This window comes from Syngnathus acus, chromosome 15, assembly GCF_901709675.1.
Source record: "Syngnathus acus chromosome 15, fSynAcu1.2, whole genome shotgun sequence".
NCBI lineage: Eukaryota > Metazoa > Chordata > Actinopteri > Syngnathiformes > Syngnathidae > Syngnathus > Syngnathus acus.
The window spans coordinates 3,228,057-3,248,025 of NC_051100.1; the positions used below are offsets into that span (position 1 = coordinate 3,228,057).

General features: G+C 40.8%; 1 long non-coding RNA gene across 2 annotated transcripts in view; it reads left to right on the forward strand.

Annotated features, from left to right (window-relative positions):
* Window positions 1-18,563, forward strand: part of LOC119135139 — a 29,226-nt gene extending 10,663 nt beyond the window's left edge. For both annotated transcript variants that reach the window (XR_005100497.1, XR_005100496.1), the window contains 3 exons: window positions 873-1,025; window positions 17,892-17,970; window positions 18,077-18,563. This is a non-coding gene — a long non-coding RNA (uncharacterized LOC119135139). The remainder of the gene's footprint in view (window positions 1-872; window positions 1,026-17,891; window positions 17,971-18,076) is intronic.
* Window positions 18,564-19,969: the final 1,406 nt, after the last annotated feature.

The window sequence follows — 19,969 nt, forward strand, 5'->3', positions numbered from 1 at the left end:
TAGCTGATGATTTAATGATGTGCTTTCCGTCATTCCTCCGTCTCCATATTCCCCCTCCCGCTGGCTGAGGATGCTGGGAATGTGTGTGTTTTTGAGGACGAGGAGGCTCCAGACGCTCATATGTCATCCACCTCCATTATGCCAAGGTCACTCCATTGCTTTTCTTAATGTGATCAGGCAAAGTGTCACTTTTGCAGTTCTGTGGCAGTAAATAAGAAGTGGCTCTAATTTGAATGTAGCGTACCAAAGGCCCTTTATGGGTTGTTAATTTAGTGTTTAAATACATTTAACAGTTGAGAGGGGGTACTGATTAGGCAGGCTCTCCCAGTGAGGGTTGTCTTTTTCGCTCCCTATTACTTGACTACTCTGGTAGTTTTTGTATTTGTATGTAATTGTAGTACTATTATATTGGTCTGCTATTATTATACGACTATAAAAGAAAAAAAATCTCGTCTCTAGTCCCATCTTGTGTCTCTAATTTGATTTGCCGGAAACCACCACGCCTGAGGAAAAACAACCAATCACAAAAAAGATTTACTACTGACAGATTGGAGTGTCGGCAAAAGAAAAAAAGTCTTTCTTGAAAATTGTTAGCAAGTATATATGATGCTGGCTGAGAAAAAAAACGAAACAAGAAGAAGCCCTCGACTGATGGAGACAACCTTTGAGTACGATTGCGCTTTAAGCCAACTCTTCCAGTCACTTTCTCACACCAGCCGCGAGCCGAAAGTGGCTCGCAAAAAGCCAATAGCGCCTCCCGACACTACAGATTCTTTCTGACACCTAATGCCGCTTATGAAATTGGGGGATAAGTTAATGTGTCACAGTAACATTGATTTTTCATTTGCCTCCTTCTGCCCCGCATCCCGCAGCCGGCCGAGCCTTTCCCTTCAGCCGTCGAGATGGATTACTGAGGACCGCTGTTCAGACTGAGCGGAAGGAGGAAGAGGAGGGGGCAGCAGATGATGCGGGTCTGCGTGAGAGATGCCACACCTGATTACAGGTGACGTCATCTCCGGTGGCAGGTAAGGTGGCAGGTGGATTCTGTTCAATCTGATACCGAAACATTGTGTGTGTTGCTGCTCCGTGTGTGTCATAGTAGCCACACTTTGGTGGTTTATTATTGTTATTAAGATTTATGCTCATTTTCATTAGCCTCGCTATGGTTTCTCGCATTATATGTAGCATTTAGCTAGCCGGTTTTTGTTAGATAAAATTACAAGTAAGTGATCAACATATTTCGGTCTTTAAAAATACGCTGTTTATTTGTGTATATTTTATGTGACAGTTTACACATGATATTTTGAAAGTGTGTTTTCATATGTTTAAATTAGGTTTGAACGATTTTGGAAATTGAATCTGATTGCGTTTTTTTCATTAATAATGCGAGTTAATATGCAGTTAATTTTTTCAACCTCCTTTTCCATTGTATTTATTTTAACAAACAAGCAATCATTAGTATTTAATTTCAGTTACATTAATTGGTTAGCCCTAGTTCAAATCATTAGTTTTATCGCCTATTGCATCAGTGAGTGCATGTTTAAATAAATAAAAATAAGATTTCTATTGTCACGACCAACAAATGTTATCTTTATTTTGTCCCATTAAAATAAGAGAACTGCAATGACAAATCTAAAAATGCTAATATGACAGAGCTAAATCTATCATTTCTTCAAGATTTTAGCATTTTCTTCCTTTTTGTGGCTAACAAGTAGCAATTGCTTTTCATCGTCACGGCCATATCAAAGTGGGCCTAAACTGAGAGGGTTAAGAAATCTACCTGGTTCCTCAGAGAGAGAGAGAGAGAGAGAGAGAGAGAAAGGGGGCGGGGGTCTCCCGTAACAACTACGCGCTGCTCAATGAGCTATGTCGTCAGTTCCATATGAGATTGGTTAATACAAAAGCTTGCCGGTGAAAAACATTGTCCTGCTGCCAGTGACAAAGACAAAGTGCCTGCGTTTTGGCGTACGCGCGAGTCAAAGGGACAGGTGACGACAGGGAGGGAGAGCAGCGGAGCCAATTTGAATTTCACATCTAGGAGGAGGCAGCGTGTCATTAAAAAAGCCTAATTTCAGTGTCAGGTAGGCTTACAGGTGATCCATCATCTTGTCACAAGAATTTTATTTTATTTTCAAAGGAGTTCAAAGCCAGCCTTCCTGACTTTTGCGCTTCACTTTCGATTAGATTTAAAGGCAATTAAGGGGAAAAGTCTTCTTCTGCCCTCTCATGCTCATCTGGGTTGGGCGGGTGTACTTTTCAGAAATCCAAACATTCCGTAGCTTCAAAATCACCATGAGCAATTTTAAGAGCCATCGCTTGGATGCACAGCAAACTTGACAACAAGAAGCAGATAGTGAATAAAAAGAAGTGCTTGACATTTTGCCACTTCCAGTTGAACCTAAACATGGGGGAAAAAAGAGAATTAAACATAATTAACCGAACGAGATAACTTCGCTTAAAGCCTGCTAGAATAATGCTAACACATAGGCTAACTAAACTAGCATCGATATCGCTGGGGCTATCTTGTATAAGAACATAAACTGAAAAAAACACATTACAAAAATTATTGTTGTTATTTTAGGAGGCTGGAACAGATTAATGGCGTTTCCATCCATTTACATGGGGAACGCCGCTTTGAGATGTGTCACAGAACGAATTAAAATCAAGTCACCGCTATACCGATTTGCCCACGTTGGCTCGTCAGATCGCCCCAACTAAGTGCACATCAGCACCCTGAGAATGCCATTTATTGCTACATTTCTGAACCTAAACGCCTGTCAGCTCCAATCTCTCCACAGGAAGGCGTCCTGGTAATAAAATACATCTGAGGGAGGCGGTGGGGGGGGGGGGGGCCTAGCGATGGGGACACACGTTTTCCCAGATAGGCTGTGACAAAACAACATTACCATGTCCGCTTCACATAGCGACACGTACAGGACAGATGGTTGTCTTCGCCGTCTACACCGAGCCGCAGACACATACACGCAGACGCGGGGAACATTCGCAACAACAGACTGCGGAGATTTAAAGGAAAAAAAAAAAAAAAACGTTTCCCCAAAAGGTTTCACAGAACTTTTGATGGGTTTTATTCATGTAGTCAATGAAATGCAGGAAGTACAAAGATTCTCAAACAATTTACACCTCAAAATATGCTTGGTCCTCCAAGACCAAAATGAAAATACAAATGGCAGAATTTATTTTTTATTTTTCTTGTTTTAGGACTGTTTGATAGTACTTCACCAATACTAATAGCAAGTTAATCATTTAGTCATTTGAAATTATTACGCTTCAACAGTAAGGGTGTTTCAAATTTCAAAAGTAAAATTTGTTAAAAACTAATATCTCCCTTCTAGAAAAAAGACAAAAATGTCAAAAATCTACTTTGAGCTCGGCCTGAATTTTTGACATTTAAATCTTAGCTTGGTTGCCGTTAATAATACAAATTCAATTTGCAATTGCGTAAAGTATTTGACACTACTTTGACTCCATTAACTTTATCGCTTGTGTCATACAAGCATCCAAAGTTCCTCATGACTTTGCTCACTCAAAGAGGAGTAGAAAGGGGCAGGGGAGGGGTGAGTCCATACGTGCGGGGGGGGGGCGCACACGAGCGCGATATTGGCAGAGCTCCGAGGGACGCGGCGTCGTTACATGGACATGTAAGCACCGTCGTCGGCGCATCGCGCCGCCTAAGTGGACAAAAAACGCCAGGGCAGCAAAAAGTGGCGAACGAGCAGCGCAGATTCATTAGGCGAGCCCTTCCCGGCATGCTTTGCAATGACAAATGATTGACTTGGAACAATATCTAAAGTGATCAGGATAAAGTACCAGCCATTTCAAGGCTCAGCAAAATTCAAATTCTAATTAGACCTTGCACCACATTCCAAATAAAAATGGCTCCCTGGGTGCTTTAGCCTATCAGGTGTCTCTCCCAGACCACTGGAACAAAACGAATAAAGAAAATGATTAAAGCGATAACAAAGGCATAAAATTCAAATTATAGCGGCATCACATCTGGGATCTGTATGTCACTGCGCTGCCGTTTATGCCAACCGCACACACACAGACACACACACACACACGCACACACACCATTTCTGCGTAAGGACAAGAAAGTAGAAGATGTGGAAAAAAGGAGGGAATTAAAAGGTGGAGAACGAGAACGCAAATAGGCTCTCGGCTTTAAGGTTATTAATGACTCCTCCAAAAATGTGCGCGCTTTCCAATCTCTGCGAGAAGCGCTTGAAGGAGCCTGCAGATGAAGCTGACCTTCACAATGTTCTTTGGTCTTTAGTTAAGAAATTCACTCACCATTATGGCATCATTAGGGAAACAAGGATAAAATTACTCCATGCTTAATGACCTATAGGATCTCCACCAAAATTTGTTTCAGATCTAATAAAAGGGAGCCTAACACACTCCAATGAATTATGAGGACTGCTACGCCGGGTATTAAAATGTGCGGGGAAATAGATTTTCTCAAGCTAGGAGGACTGGACTTTTCAAATCAGATAGTAGAATGGAATTTTATGGGCAATAAATTCCACCATGTCTCAATTTCATTTTTTTTTTCCTTGCCCTCAGAATTTTTCAGCCTGTGATGGAATCTGTGAGTGGGCTGGCCTCTAAAAATTCATTGCCAATTGCCGTCTCCTTCTCGATCCTCTTAAGGTAGATAGATTGATGGATGAATGGCTAAACGGGCCAATAAGTGGAGAAAAAGTAGGAGCCAAGGAAAACCACATGTATGATGGAAATAAATGATTAGATACACATATGGCTACTTCAGAAGAAAAAAAAATCCCCAGAAGGGGCGATAAGAAGTCAAAGATTTGTAAAATTGACCCAAAAATATGTGCACTTCTATTGGAATGAAGATTATGAAAACAAAATGTTCAGAATTTCATCCAACAAAAATCAGCTAGCTTTATGCTAACATGATAAATGTGCTAATGGTGTTACGCTAAATATAAACCGTCAAATATCTGCTCCTCGAACACACGGGACAACAACTCATACAAACACAACATACAAAAAAAATCAGGTGTAGTATTCTGTAAATTTATATTTCTGAATAGGATGCAAAAAGAAAGACAACAAATGTTGACAATGCTTTCACGTTAGCGCTTAGCCACCAGGCCGTTAGCGTAGAGGACGCCCAAAAAGTCAGACGTAAAAGTTGAAGAAAACGGCCATCTTTTTTTTTTCTCGCGCCACTTTAAAAGTGCCGTTGGATTATGGCTGCTAGGATGCAGCACCCCAAGAAGGAGTTTGCGAGCTAATGGCATTTGCTCTCTTTAAACTTTAATCTTTCCTATTAATTCCCTGCAACTGGAGAATGTGCGAGAGTTAATGTTCCATGAACGTGTTTCTCACTCTGCACTCTCCTCAAGCTAATTACCCTCAGGTGCTAAATGGGGGGAAATTGCAATCCATTTGGAAGGGAGAAATTTCACCTCCCTCGCCCCCCTCCCCTCCCCCACACACGCCCACCACCCCCTCGTGTGCAAAAGAGAAAATCAAACATTGAGTACGTGGAATCCGAAATGGACAATCAGCGCTAATGTGCGATGGGCTCGCCCTTCTCCAAGGTGGCTTCGACGAGCGTAAACGGCTCGCCCCCGTTTCCCCGCCTCACCGCTTATCGCTCGGGTCACGCCGAGGTCAACCGCGGACGACCCGATGCCGAACAGATGTTTGATTGACGCGGATGCCGCAGATTGGCCATCAAAGTTTTTTTTTTTTTTTAAATTTCTGATGGCGAAGGAGAACCGTCGAGGGCGAACGGCGAAGGAGGAGACACACCCGAGGAAGTCAAAATCCAAATTAAAAGCGGCTTACGCAGCGGCTGACGGATCGGCGGTTGTCGTCACGGGACATTAAACGGCGTATCAGTCAATGACAGAATCAAGTTGCCATTACACAAATGGTTCCCGAGTCCATCGCTAATCAGTAACGCGGGATCAACGGCAGACAAATAGCTTTGATAAGTTTTTGTTTTTAAAGGGAGGTGAGGAAGTCAAGGGAAATGAAGTCTAGTTGGGGTGAGGTAGGGGGGCGTTAGGGGGGTCTCCGCTCTCCCTCTAAGGAGTGTGTCACTTTGTCCTCCGTTTGATCTTTGTCTCCACACAGGAAATTAAAGATGTGAGGAGGTGCTGACTACCGTCTCGTAAAAACGGAGGCCTCCTTTTCTGACAGCAAAAGTCAAAATTAGATTTGCTCGTTTAGGAATGACAATAGCTTGTGCCTTGAAATACACAACTTACTTTTTTTTTTTTAAGAGATACTAATTTGTAAGCGAAGACTGTGGAGTCGCATTTTTTTGGGCCCCCATTTTTCCATTTTTGTAAATTTTTCCAACTCATTCCTTTTATGATTAGCAGTCCCCTTTATTCTACTGTCATTCAATATAATTTCATACTTTATCATTCACAGGCAATTTCCCCCCAGAAATTGCATTTTATAATTGGAAAATATTTTATTTAGTGGGTTGATTATTGTTAAAGTGCTCTCAAAATAAAGTTGTTAGTTTAAAAAAAAAAAAAACAACTACAGTGCTTCACTTTACTATGACCAGCCACCATTCCACGTTTCAACACTTTGAAATTAAAAGGAAAACAGTCCACATTTTTCCTCCCCGAGCATATTTCATGTGTGCAATAATAAATGAATTAGTGGCGGGGAGCGGTGAAAACAGCCCATATCTTAGACAAACAATCGTAGTACCAGCCTTGAGCTCCCGCTGTGCGGAGAAAACACTCCCTACCATTTCTCTGCATGGCAGAGAGCGGCCAAACATCAAAAGAGCAGATAAGTTGAGTTTCTTGAGAGAGGGGAGGAAGGGAGAGAAAAAAAAGAAAAAAAACGCACTTCCATGCTTGTAAGTAAAACCCAAAGAAGTGGGATAAGTTACTCCATTTCACCCTGTGTGGCCTTTCACGCCATCGTTTTTGCTTGAAGGCATAAGTAAAGTGTCTGTTGATGCCCGCCCCAATCCCAAATCTCATCCTGTAAAATGTCAAAGCTATTTGGTTAAATCATTAGAAGCGGGTGGCGTCTCAGCGAAAGGTTATTTTCTTCATGAACACTTGAGGGTCCGCTGAGTCCCCCCTCCCAAAAGTGTCTGTTGGAAAATGCGTTGACATTTTACATGAATGGGGGGGGAGGAGGCTCCTCAATGGACTCTCTGTCAGCGCTCTCCACGTTTCAGGTCATTATCGCAGCGATAGAGGACCACTCGACCCGTGTTGCTATTACCTTGGAGGAAAGACTCAAACTACTATGAGGGCGATGCTATGAAAGTGAGAGGCGTTAACCTTTGACCTGGACGTGTTTGGTGCACGGATTTATTTATAATTTGATATTATTTGGAGTTTATTCCTAAAATGTTTGTTATAACCTACTGTAACATGATGACTAGTTGGAATATTAATATTACGCTTAAATGTGACGTAAATGTATAACACAAAATTTAAATTGAAAAATTGTACCGTGAATATTTAAGAACAAAGAACATTCAATGAAATGGTGCTTAATTATTCCATTTAAAATGTATTGAACTGAAATAAAAAAAGATAAACATTTAAAAACAAAAAACACAACTGAAATGTGCTTCTTCTGTACTGTAATATATATTGAAGAAAAAAAAAAGAACTTAACGCTAATTCAACATTCTGCACAGTTTAATTGTTTCAAGTACAACTTACCACCAATAATGTATGATACCACAACTCTGATAATGAATAAAATTCAAGCCAGTTCTGTTTATGTGTGCGAGTGCTTGTGAGCCTTTTGGTGTGTGTGTGTTTGCATGAGTGTGCGCGTGGAGAGGAGGTCCAGTCAGCCTGAGTCGGCATGCAGCTGATAACGTAGGTAATGGCGTTTCTGGAAGAGTGAGGCCAGATGAAAGCACCACATGGACAGATACCACAGGCATACTGGCCTCTTCTTTCGGAAAATTCCATTTTTTCCAGCAGAGAGGCATGAATGCCGAGGCTGAATCCAAATCCGGTTTTCCGCACTTTATCAGCGTGTGGCCCACCAAGTGGTGAGATTGTGCGGCGGGGGTGGGGGGGGTTGACGGCGAGGAGGTTGGCAGGGCGGGGTGTAGGTGGGCTGGGGGCACGGGGTGGGCGAGCCACTCAGGCGAGACCCTTCGCTTTAATCCAATTTACAGCCTCCCCCAGCAAAAGATAATTACAAGCCTTAAACCAGCTTGGAAAAGGGTTGGAAGAAAAGACCTCACTCGAACCCAAACGGTGCATCTGGCATCTTCGGGGGGGCGAAGTGTCCAAGTAGACAACAAGAAGGTTGTGAGGGGGTTGTTAGCGGCGCTAACGCTAAGGCTTTGTGACAAACTTTGAGTGTGTGTAGCTAAAGAGGCAAAGTGATGCTTTTACGTCTTTAAAGAGCATGTCCTAGTGAGTAGATGACCTCCGTTCATTTTGTATGACCCCCTCGGTGCGAATTGTGCCACATAGCAGGTCCAGCGCATATAACGAAAGATAATTAAATGTTCAACCAATCTATAAAGTTTTATCGAAAGAAAGGCTTAATGCTAACATATCATGAGAATTGCCATACAGAGGCTAAAAGAAATTAGCATTCATGTTTCAGCAATTACAAACCTTCAACTGCTACTTTAAAACACAAACCTACAAACAAAGCATACAAGAAAAGAACATTTAATATTTGTATCTTCATTGCTATGTTTTGTTTAGTAGTTGTAATGGAATGAAAGTCGGATAATCCTAACATATAATACAAAATGTTATTAATGGAAATTAGCATTGGTGTAAGAGTAATTATAAACTTTCAAACAAGTGCTTCTTAACTACATTGAGCAACAATGGCAAAAAACAACATTTTTATTTCAAAATTTACAGGATGGCGTTAGAGTGAACCTTGATGTCGCCGGATTCATCATTCGTAAAAATACAGTGAGGACTGAATGTGTCTCCTTATTGGCTTTGGCTTGTTTAACTACACCTTTCAAAATGTCCGCTTGAATGTGCCATGGCTCGCGCAAACATACACATTGGAGCTTTCCTTTCTCGCAGCCCGCATCTTTGTCAAACAGTCTTTGAAGTGAGCGCGGAGAAACAGGGGTTAACTCTGGCAAAAGAATGCGAGGAAATAATGAAGGGCGACTCGCAGGGGAGCGGAAAGGCCGGCCGGCCGCCCGCCCGCCCGCTCCTAATTAATGGAAGGAGAGACACTCCCAAATTCTTCCATTCACAAGCTCACAATGGCCATCTCCAGCAAGCAGAACCTGGAATGGACAATGGGAGGAGTGAATGGAAGAGGGGGGGGGGGGGGGGACTCAAAACTCAAGACCTTATTTTGATTAAAAGTACTTTCTTGTATTTGAAAGCTTTATGCATTCAATGGAAATGTGTTCCAAAAGGATCCTAGAGGACAATTTAGCAATTGATCAATCCAACCCTCTACATTCTACAAGGTGGGGGCATCAAGGTGGAGGCCCGGGGCTTATTTTGCCACAAGTCAAGAGGCGAGGAGGTATAAGACAAGTGTGAGCCCACCTACCACTGGTTTACCCCCCCTTGTTAGTTGCTTTAGTTTTGACTTCTGAGCTGCCCCACACTGCTAATCTGTTAATTAATTAAGCCCCTCCCACAAGACACCCAGCAGGGTTATAATACCTTTGTATTGATTTTTGGTACGAATAGTTTTGAGTTTTTGTTTTTTTACATTGGTGTGGATTTTATTTTTTCCATTATTACTTTATGTATTCAAAAATGCTTATTTGAAATTTAGCCTAGCTTAGCTTGATTACAATAGTTTTAATTGCAGTGCTAGGTTAGTTCATGAGAATATTATTTAAAATATCCATCTGATTTTGTTGTTGACATTTGTCTACAAAATGTGAATCGAATAATCTAATAATTAGAGCGACCCCGCTTTAAAGGGCACATCTTGATGCCCCTTCCTTTAAGAAGGAACTAACAAGCTCCACTTGGAAGAGATGAGGCTCGCTCACCTTGCCGTAAACAAACATCTCGGCGCTGCCCGCCGAGGCGGCTGATAAGTGGGGCAACAAAGTCAATTAGTTGTGTGATTATTAGTATGTGACAGGCGCCGGGGTCCCGCAGATTAACTCGCGAGCCTTGAAGGGATGGGACAACAATAATGGTGAAACATGTCCGTCCGAGCAGAAAAGTAAAGGTAGCAAAAAGGAACAACAGCCTGTTCAATTAATTAGGTTGAATTAATGAAGTTCTGCTTGATTAAATGGCAACGGCGTCCAAAACGCCTCGTTTTGCCTGACATAATGGACACTTTTATGTCAATTACAAACGCCTTTATTGTTACAGAGAGCGGAAAAAGTAAGTTACTTTACTAATTACGTGATACTCAAAGTAATTTAGCAACTGATTACTTGATATTTAACAGGCACTTTACCAATTACTTAATATTAAAAGTAATTAAAGCGATGATTAATTGATATTAAAAGAAACAGTTACTTTTACTGATAACTTAATATTAAAAAAAAAGTTGGATTATAATGTATTCCCCGGATATGAGAAAAAATTGTCTTTCTATTTTAGGTCTTGTTTCTAGTGATGATTTGTTTCACTCATTCTTTTTTATTTGTTGCATTTCTACTTGTGCGTCAATTCAAACAGCTACTCATTTTTTGCGGATTAAATTTAAATATCCTAAATTTATTCATTTAAATATCCCGAGAAGAATTTTTCACATTACTGGCATCCCTGCTTTTAAACCATGCATCTCCTTGGACACTTAATCAACTAATGAATGCTATTGGCCTCCATTAACCAATCAGCTCCCACGCAGGGTGACCTCCAGCCTTCACCCTTCCCTTGACGGCGGCGTATTGATTCACAGCAATGTTTTATTTTCAGCCTGTAAAAAGAGTCGCTGATGAAGTGTCTTCTCATTGTCCCCAGAGAGTCGTAACTATTGTTTCTGTACACTTCAGCGTGAGCGAGCGCCTGGGCTCGCACGGCGGCGCAATTGTGAACATTTAGACGGCTATTATATGAAATAATTGTCACGCAGGATCAATAATACACGTCCTCTGAAAGCCACCCATGCAAAAAGTTACTATTTCACACGCAATAGTCTGTCTGTCTTTCTTTTTTTTTTTCTTCACGTTCAATATAACAAATGAATTATTTCTCACGAGCGATTCGGTGTCATTGACAGAATTGTTGGTTTCCACCTCGGTCATTAATCAGAAGTGTGTTTCTTCTTCTCTGTGATGATGGAACGTCTTGCACTCTTTTGTGACAAATTACACATGCAATGTTTGCACTTGCAATTACAACTTAACAGCTGTTTGGGTAAATAAACAATGCATCAGCGCACGTGCGCCAGGCAAAGCTTCACGCCATTTTGACCTGAAGCTGTTTAAAAAAAAATATATATGGCAGGAAATTTGCGGAAAAAACTAAATAAAACTAAATGAGAGCATTCATTTACATTTTTTAATTGAATTTAAACTTACTCATTATTTCATTATAAAAAGGTATGGAGATTTATTTTGAGCATATACCTGAAATTCTTACGTTAAAAAAATATATATATATGTTCCTGCAAAATTTGGCAGAACGTACCCCTCCCCCATGGTGCCATCCATTCTTGTCATCACAGAGGCATCCAACTGTACACTTCATTAAGAGCTTGCTAATATTTAAACGGGCAAAGCGATGCAAGGCACCTCCAATCTGACCTCTGAATGGATGCTTTGGGTTAACGGTTAACAAAAAGGCACGTTGGGCGTTGATGCTCACTAAAAGATCGCCAAGTGTGATCTTTCATGGGTTTCAAACGCCATTAGCAGAATTGGGTTCGGGTTAGGCTGAATTTGCTGACCGTGCTTAATTTTTAGGGTCGTCATAATTTACTTGAGTATTTATATTTTTGTCCCAAACAAACCGCTTTTGCATGACAAATGCTATTAGCTAGCATACGGGCAAATTATAGCAATACTACGCTGTTTTATTTTTAGTAGTTGCGAGAGAAACAAACATACCTATGTCATGTCACTTTTGACACAAAAAAAAACATACAAAATGACAATAAAAAAAAATCTTTAAGGTGTATTTTTCCAGTTGTTATTAGCTAATTTAGCCTTTTTTTCACTTTAGTGTCCAGTAATATTCATCCAGTATAGTTATTTTGTATTTTACTGCCAAGTCATGAAAACCATTAGTTGATTGAACAACATTGCCTCGAGAAACGCAAAATCAACTCCGCCTGCTCCGTTTAGTGCTCATTCATGACTTTTCAATCTATGGAACAAGCGTTACATTGGGGTTTTGTCTCCAACCTGTTGCATAAATGAGCCGGTCCCGCTGAGAGGGACCGAGCTTTAATGAGTTGGGTTTGAAGCCCCTCTGTCCTTTTGACTCAGCCTCAGCTTGGTCTCCTAATGAGCCATCATCATGCAAAACTGCCAGCTTGATACACATTAATTGGATTTTCACTTTTTCACCAATTAATTGAGCAGCATTGTCATGTTGGCAGCCCCCCCTCCCTCCCCCATCCTTTTTTTCCCCCCTCCTCATTGGCTCAAATAGCCACTGTCTGGACAGGGGAAGCTTTTTATTCCTGCTCTTTTCTTCTCTTGTACAGATCAGCTATCTCATTAAAGGCTTATGACATTTGGTGGAACCAATCTCTTTGTGGAGAGAAAACAGTTTGTGTGTGCTGCTCAGTTGAAGCCTTTACATTGTGTTAAGCTACCTCCCCAAGCGCCCGGTAGGGTGGGGTGGGGTGGGGTGAGTCAGACCACTTGCACCCTGGAGGAGAGACCACAGGGTGAGGGAGAGCAATCCCACGCCGCCATGTCCGACAAGCGCCCAAAGAGCAATATAGTGACACACACACAGTTTCCAATTCTGCTTGTGGCTATTGAAACCGGTGAAAAATGAGATCAGAGGTTGCAAAAATACTCACACTTAGGTAGAAGTAAAGATATTTGTGTGGAAAGATACTCGGGGAAAAGTTGTATTTCTTTTCAACCTGCGGCGTGTTATCTGTCCAGTAACAGACCGATCGACACGTACCGCGATACCGTGTGTACGATACTGTACGATTCATGCACGGTTGTTTATTATTGTAATTATTTGTCAATAATAAATGATATCGTCAAATCGATTTAGACCTGGTGTGGATCTCTCATAAAAGACGTTTGGATAACAATTCGGTTCGGTCTGGTTGGTAATCGCAATTGTGCTTGTGTATCTAATATTGTAGTGAACACTATTCCGAACTTTTTCACAAACAGCCTCATGTAATGGCCTTTTTCACCCAGAGATGATTGCACTCTCACGACCACTTGTTAACTCCAACAGTGACAAAATAATAAATGTGTGGCCGTTCATTCTCAGGCAGCCGCCCCCCCTTGTCTGCCCTCCTCCTCTCTGATGTGTAAGATTAATACTCTTGCCACAATCTCATAGAATAATGCCACTTTAATCTTGTTTGGGGCAAAACTCCAAAGTGGAGTGTGTCTACTTGTTTCCCGAGATGACTTCATCTTTCTTTCTTTCTCGGCCGCCTGCTGTCCCCTGGCGCTGGATGTCCCATTACCCTTCACACGCTGCAACTTTCTGCTGTTTGCACAAACGCTGGCCACAGGAGCCGAAAGCGGGCCGTGCTGATATTGATGTTTTTGGGAGCGTCGCCCCCATATTACCGAGCTCGTTCTGGGCCTCTACCGAGGAGGACTGGCCGAGGGGGGCCGTGCTTTGTTTCATTCGGTGGAGCTACGAGTCATAGAGAAAACACAGGAGTGACATAATAGAAATTGAATTTTTTGCTTCAGTTCAATGGGCATCGTGCTGCCCCTTCTGCTGTGCGTGCTTTGGCCACCTGGGGGCAGTATAATACAGACATTATTTGTTGTTTGCAAAGGACAAATAATACACGTGTGTGAGTTTTGTTTTTTCTGTCTACGTGTGTTGCGCCACACTTAATGTTCGAGAGTTTGTGTTTTTCCTAACACATTGTTCGACCAAAATCATCTGGAAAAATGCACCTGTCTTTTATTAAAATTAAAATTTATTTTAAAAAAAAAACAAGAATTAAAGAGTTTGAACTGTACAGCAGTAAAGTGGTTAATGTTTCTATTATATTCTAAAAAATGATTATCAAGCATTAGAATCACCAAAATGTTCAACCAAACCAATTTATTCATTCCGTTTAACAAAAATCCCCTAGCTTATTGCTAACATATGATGCAAAACTTAATAGACATGCTAATGGAAATTAGCATGTCACATTAATTCTAAACCTTCAAACAACTGCTTTAAATCACACTGAGCAACAAAGCATACAACAACACTCACAAGATTATAAATTGAGTGAAGAATGTTACACATACTTACAAAAGAGCAAAAAGTAGTAACTATTTTTTTTTTTGCTCATCAAACAACAACAACACGCTTGTTATATGAGCCCTTTGGGCGGCTTGTATTTGTTTTGTCTGTCGCCGGGTGGTTGACAGCGCTGCGTTAGTGCCTCTTTTCCACCGTGTTGACCTCATGAACGCGCCGCAGCGAGCGAGCAGTAAATCTCTAATGAGGCTTGATGTAAATACCACATCGCACCAAACCACATCAATTCCCCCCGTGTAACAACTCATCACCTCGCACGCAAGCAGGGGGGAAAAAAAGCAACTCGACCTTGTGCTCAATAGTCACAATACATTCCTTTTTGTATTTTTTTTTTCTTAATTGCATTGTGAATTATTTATGGTGACTAGCATGCGGCGCTATGCTGATTTGGCTAATTGTATTGTTTATCGTTCTTGTTAGTGGGGATGATTTGCATTTTATGGCCAATGACGTCGACTTGTGCCGCGAAGTCTGACAAGTTCTTTTTTTTTTTTTCTTCATTTATTTTGGGTAAGTGGAAGGGTTGTTTTTAGTTATTTTCTTTTAAAGAGACTATTTTGGCAAGGTTAAAAGTTCTCTGTGTTTTTTCCCATGATAATGTCGTAATAATGATGCAAAACTCATTTTGATGAGGGAAGGACGTTATTTCTATCCAAGTAAATTTCAATCAAACAAGTATGATGTATTTTCTGTATTGCACAATTCGTTCTATTGTGGATGGACAAAGTGGTGCTCTGTTCGTATTAAATTGGGAGAAAGAACGTACACACACTTATATTAAAACAATCCTAATGTTTTTTTTTTAAATATTAAGCTACATGACAGCAATGATAAAGTAAATTTATCCATTTAGATTAAAGACTATTTTCAGATTTTTTTTTTTAAGGGCCCAATTTTATTCCTTTAAAATTTTTATTTTTTTAATTCATATTATTATTAATAATACACATGATTCAAGCAGCTCATTACAACATGTGAACCACACAATGGACAACTGAAGCATCTTAGAAACTAAATCTGAGTCACTGACAAAAATGTAGCAAGGGAGGGATACTCGGGGGTAATTGTGAACAGAAAAAAAAACATTCTTTGGATACTAAGTGATGTTTTATGGGAATGACCTTACTTTTCACTTGCCCACTATAACCCGCTTGCATTGTCTGTCATCACAGTAACACGGAAGGCACAATGTTTCACTTTCAACAAGGGCTTGAATCAGAATGAATCCTAGGCCAGTTTTGTTGGTATGGGCGGGGAGGCCGGCGGGGAGGCAAAACGAGGAAATGAAGTTGAGTTTGAAGTAAACAGCCTCATTAATGCACTGTCACGGCCTCCATTTGACCCTCCCCCCCCCATCCCAACAAGTGGCAGCAATATGAATTATAACCAAAGACACATCAAGGAAAATAACTCACAATCAAATTTCTGAAATTTTACTGGAAGAAAATTTTTTTTGCACACATTTAATAATTTATATTTTTAGCCCCCAAAAAGACAAGTTGTGGGTTTTTTTTACAGCGCAGCAATCATGATGATAAAAAAAAAAGACATTTATTAGTATGTGTCTGAGCTCCTTCTATGAGTCAGGAATAAAAAGAATGTTTTCTCGGAATTAATGGCTAACTGCAGAGAGAGCCGTCTCTCTGTTCTTGGCAAAATGACCACAGGCAGCCCAGGAATTTGACGAGAGTTAACACCGGTAGCCCCTTCCCATACATATATTGTTAAAGCCGCAGCACCCGTGATTGAATTTCTGACCTTTTGCCGAAATGAGAACATGAGGGGGTGGTGGGCCGGTCCGTGGGAAGGAGGGGTGGGTGCATTTCAATTTTTGTTGTGAAACTGACGTCGTCAAATAACTACAGGCGAGGAAAGATCACGGCTCCGTTCAATTACTCTGCTTTGTAAAGGCTAAAGATGACTGTTTTGGACAAGGGACTTACAACGGTGGACATCGCTTCTGTATAATAACCGCTCCACCAATCAAAAAGCACATTAGGAGGCAATGACGGCAACTCAAGTCATTCTTATTGAAGACCGTTTTGCTTTTTTTACACCAAGAATTTACATTTTCCTCCTTTACGCTACCATGTGACCCTCTACAAAAAAAACACTTTCACAATGATGATGTCACACTCTCACGATGTCCATTCACATTAAAAACTGCTGACAGCTGAAGGGGAGCGTTCCCACTTTCAAGTCTGCCTCCACTGTCGCGACTCTTTATTAATCACATTTGAATCCCGCAGTCTGGCCCCCAGACAGACAGACAGAGCCCACCACCCACATTTTCTTTTATTTCTTAATTTGACTCCCTAGCTTTATAAAAAGAACTCTTGAAGTGGACCAAGCAGCCCACCCAGTAACAACACTGGCTCCACATTTTCCTTATCGTAAATATATATAGCGAGCTGATTCATTTGAAGTTGCCTGTTAAACTTTGATCTTTTGTTCCTAACAGTGTTCCTAACGCTTCATGCTCTCTGTTGTAGACCTCTGTTGCCCCTTAGCGGGCATATGCTGGAATTGCAAGATCAGCCCCACAGCAAAATAGTGAATCCATATATTTTTCTATTTTGCTTCTAATTGTGATAATAGTTCAAACTTCCCTCATCATCCATTATATCAAAATTGTCTTGTTTTATATAAATTCGAGGATTCCCACAATAGAAAAAGACAGGTGGATAAGGAATAAACCTAAAAGTATATTAACTGTGTGAGTCCTGTAATTAGTCCTGGAAGAAGCAGATTTGTCAAGAGATACCAAAAAAATATTTCGGGAATAAATATGGACTTTATGCCATCATACAATAATAGAGCTCGAGGGCATGTTTAGGCAATGCTGCCCTCTAGTGATTAGAAATGATCTTAAAGCTAACACGTCTTGAATTAAAACGTTACATATCCTTGAAACATATCTATGATTAAAAAGAATAATCCGATTTTATTCCTTATTCTAGTCGTTCACAATGACTGCGGTTATTACAACAACATGTGACGTTTTGAATGCGTGCTTGTGAGATGGTTCTTTTCTTTCAAGTTGGAAAATCCCACGGTGTCCTTTGAGACGAGACGAGGGTTGGTGGGCAGGTGGTGTCGGTTCAAGTATCCTGGGGCATAATTTATGAGAGAGGTGAAAAGTCAAATGAAGACAATGGCCAGCAATTAGATGTTGGTGAATACTGCAGTGTGTGACATGAGCCGGCGTTCATTTCTCCCAAGGCTGGTTTACCTCGTTTCGCACTTTAACTTGTTCGACAACTTAAGTTTTTTTGTTGTGGAATATATAGGCACACTTTTTTTCCAATTAAAACATGTCAGTATTCTCCCACTCACTCACAGGTTCAAGATTCAGGATTTTATTTCCACTTTTTGTTTATATTGGTTGTAATTTCACCTATGACCACTAGATGGCGGGACCCTATTTAGTTTCAAACCAAATTTGAAAGTGGGATGAAAAGATCAGCCTTGAAGACTAATCTTTTTTTTCTTTCTGTTTTACAGATACGTCCAACACCATCTTTCACGAAACTTGACTTTGACCCTTTAAAGGGGCGTCCAAATTGAGTGCCCGAGGGAAAACGTATGCAATATCATCCTTTCCTGAGGTGTTAAGTTGCTTTTTGTGAGTATTAATACATGCACTTAACCTTCAGTCCCTTGCTGACCCCCTCTGCCCCTCCCCACAGGCTTGTTAGCGAAGAAATACATCTGGCCTTTTCTCGCCTCTGCACAAGTTCCTTCAGAAACACGTCAAGGAAACAATGTAGAAGGAAGTAAGAGATAAAGTTGCCACAGCTCTGTTTATTTGCTGTGTCAACGATTGAGAGATGACACTGTTTCTATGCGGGAGAGGAAGAGGAATCTGGCCCAGCCGCATTTCCTCGGGCCAAAAACATCACTTGAAGAGGCTGAGGAGGATTACTGACACTTTGTTTGAAAGCTGAATATCCTGACTTTACGTCCATTTACTGGGAGCTGAGTCATCATCAATCACTCATTTTTAAGTGGGCAAAAGAAGAAAAACATTTCTTTACGCTTATAAAATTGTGTATTTTTAGGACACAAATTGGTATTGGTCAAAATCTTCAGCCAGATGGGTGAATGACAAATAAGCAAATAATAAAAGATCCTATTAAAATATCAATGTGTTCTAAATATTTTGGTTGTTCTTGTTTTCCAGAAATATTGAAAAATAAATAAGCCAATTATGTTTTGTGCTCGACGACGTGTTTTGACGAACGAAACAAAATTGATCGTGATCTGCCTTCCGTGTTGTTTACTTTCATCACGTTTATTGTGATGGGTAAGGGGCTGAACATCCTGCCCTGAGGTACACCAAACCAAACATTAAAGAAACTGTAAATGTTTCATTAGAATTTTCAATGCATTCAATTTAATGTATCGATCCAAGGTCGTAATTGATGCAATCCGAGGGGGATAATTCTCATTGCCTACTTTTATGAAATACAGTATTTATGAACAGAGATTCAGATATCAAGTACAATAGAGTCCACGCTTTGAGCGAATACCATACCCAAAAATTCCTAAAGTTTCTATTATTCTCTATTCAAATCATCCCAATCAAACCTCTTCCTGCCTTCCCTTTAATCCTTCCCCTCAGTTTGCGGCAGTAACTCTAACCCACAAGCTGTCCAATGTGATTGATCACCCGCAGATAAACATCAGATAGAACAGGACAGACATTGATCCCCAGGAGGAAGAGAGGACTTGTCTCACACACACAGTGACATACGCAAACCTCTGTGAAGCATCTGTCAAAATAGCACAACACGGAACTGTATGTGTGACTAACGTGCAGACATCTGTCAGCTCTTAGGGATGTGAGGCAACCTCACTACTCCAAGTGGATAAATATTGATACCGTTGATAGATACTATCAATATTTTCAATCTATCCCACCCTGTCATGTGACCATGTCTTACAGTGAACCAAATAATAAACTTGCTTTGTAGTCCGATGACCTGCGATCAACTTCTCATCTATTATAAACCAGCCACTGGTAGTCCAATTAAAATTGCAACGTTATTATTTTTCGAGCCACGATGGTTTTGTTTGGGGCAAGCTCGGGACTTACCTCTCGGGTTCTCTCTGAAGGGGAAAGTCTTAAAAAGAATGAGCAGGTCCTTGAATTATGCAAAGCAAGATTTATATGGGGAGAAATCGTCGGCCAGAGCAACTTGAGAAGGTCGGCTACGTGGCCTCAGTGACAAAAGGTGCCCCGAGAAGATGACTGGAGATTAGGTGACGCTCAGTAGAGCCTTCTCTGTGTTTGTTTCAGTCGTTGAAAGTGTCCCAAAAATTTAATTGAATCCAGTTGCCTCAAAATCCTGAATCTACTGAAATGAACGTAAATGCCAGTAATCTGTTCCAGCGTCCCCCTCCAATAAAAAAAAAAGTGTGTATTGTCAATTGACATGTGTTAGACTTGTGCTTCAACATACAGTAGTTGCTATTTAGTATTAGAATTAAGCTAGCAAACGGAAAGGCTGAGCTATGTTGTTTTAAATACAAATACTCTAACTTTTTAGCCTGGAAATATTTGCAACACTTGCTTGATG